The 2,173-nt window shown below is 43.0% G+C and overlaps 1 protein-coding gene across 1 annotated transcript in view; it reads right to left on the reverse strand.

The window, feature by feature from the left end:
* LOC101849653 overlaps positions 1-2,173 on the reverse strand; it is a gene marked incomplete in the record, with an annotated part of 73,610 nt that overhangs the window by 25,068 nt on the left and 46,369 nt on the right.

Raw genomic sequence — 2,173 nt, forward strand, 5'->3', positions numbered from 1 at the left:
CCACACGACACGAGGCTACGTCATACCTGGTGGGGTGGGGGGGGGGGGGCTCAGAGGTTTACTTGTCAATATTTGGGGACCATTATAATATCATCAGATTTTATCACATCACAAATTAATGATAAAGTCAAACAATGGATCAAAAATGAAATTGGGCCATAATATGCTGAACTCACTCTGGTAAAAACAAAACATCGCAAACTGAAGTGGTATGGACACATCATCCGTTCATCCAGCCTTGCCAAGATGACCATTATATCGTCAGATTTTATCACATCTCAAACAGCGGATCAAAAATGAAATTGGACCATATGCTGACCTAACTCTGGGCAGAAAAAGTAAATTGCATTGGTATGGACACATCATCAGTTCATCCGGCCTTGCCAAGATGATCCTGCAAGGCAGGGTCCAGGCAAAAAGAAGCAGAGGCAGACTGAAGATGAGTTGGGAGGACAACATCAAGGAATGGACAGGCCTGGAACTCAAAGACGCGCTCAGAAAAGCTGAAGATTGGAAGGAGTGGAGGAAGCTGGTGGCCAAATCATCAAAAGCGCCCCGATGGATATCAATTCTATGGGATAGGTGAAGGTGAAGGATATCATCATATGGGAGATGTCATACCGAAATTGAAAGCTGCCTTTGCCAAGCAAAAGCAACCTTCCACAAAATGAGACAGATACTTACAAACATCAATATGTAACTGGAAACAAGAAAAAGGGTGCTTGCAAGTCACTTCGAGCAAATCCCATATGGGTGCGAAGCGTGGACAATTAATAGACAGCTGGAAAGAAGAATTGGGGTGACAGAGTTGTGTTTCATAAGATGCATACTGTAGTACCCCATGGACAGCTAGAAAAACAAATGTAGAAGTCTTGGTTGAAGCAAATTGCAGACGACAGCTTATGACGAATACACGAAAGCGACAGGCTAAGTTCATTGGACACACAATGCGCAAAGAAGTATTCGATAATATTATAACAACAGGCAAGTTTAATGGAAAGAGAGGCAGAGGCAGACAGAGGGAAAAGATAATGGGCAGGTTAACAACATGGCTGGGAGTAGCAAAAACAACAGACACCATCGCTGCAACGCAAGACACATGTAAGTGGGGGTCCATGATCGCCCACGCCAGTCGGCAAGACACCGGATGATGATGATGATGATGAGTTTTACAGCATTTGCAAAACGAATACGTCATATAAGTGCGGAAAATTCTAAGTGTTACTAGAGAGTAACGTGCAAAGAAAAGAAAGAAGATAAGGACGATAGATGTTTAATATAGAAAAGGAGCAAGCTATAACAAAACACATGATACCTGGTTAACTGGTAGTGGGAGTTTTACGGCATTTGCGAAACAAATATGTCATAGAAGTGCTGAAGATTCGAGATGTTACTAGAGAGAAACGTGCAAAGAAAAGAAGGAAGATAAGGAGTGTAGATGCGTGATATAGAAAAGTAAGGAGGAGCGATAAAGACAGTAGAAAAGAATTTAATAGGAAAGAAGGAGCAAGCTAAAACAGAGCATGCCATACCTGGTTTAGTGTTAGTAAGAGTTTTACGGCATTTGTAACGCAAATAGTTCAAATACGTGCCGAAAGCTCGGCGTCATACCAGACAGTAACGTACACGTACACAGACAAGAAGGAGGAGAGACAAGGATGGTAGATGTTTAACCATATCTGTACGCCCTGGGGTCATTTTGTACCCCCTGGGTTGTATTCTTCACATTTTAGAATACTTCTAGTGCGAAGATCTCTTTGAAACTTTCAGTATTTCTAAAAAAATCATTTTGAAACACTGCTATGCAAAGCGTACGGATCGGATTAGCGAGCAAATTTCCACTTTGGAAAGAGTTCCCCACGTAGTATGGATACGATAGTAAAACACGACGTCAGATAGGGTTAATGTAAAGAAGGAGCAAGCCATACCAGAGCACCCACCAACCACCTACGTTATACCTGGAAGGATGTTTCAAAAAGATGGCCGGTGGCGACGGTGAGGGGGAGGGGATAAAAGGCATGACAGGAGAAAGGGATGAAGGAGGGGAAGACAAAAGACGAGTGAAAGGACCGATGGTAGGTGTGAAGGAAAAAATTTGGAGGTGTTGAAAAGGGGACCGGGAAGGAGGGAGGGAGGAGGTGGAGGGGGGTAATAACGAAATATTTAAGAGCAA

This window comes from Aplysia californica, unplaced genomic scaffold (assembly GCF_000002075.1).
Source record: "Aplysia californica isolate F4 #8 unplaced genomic scaffold, AplCal3.0 scaffold00842, whole genome shotgun sequence".
NCBI classification, from domain to species: domain Eukaryota; kingdom Metazoa; phylum Mollusca; class Gastropoda; order Aplysiida; family Aplysiidae; genus Aplysia; species Aplysia californica.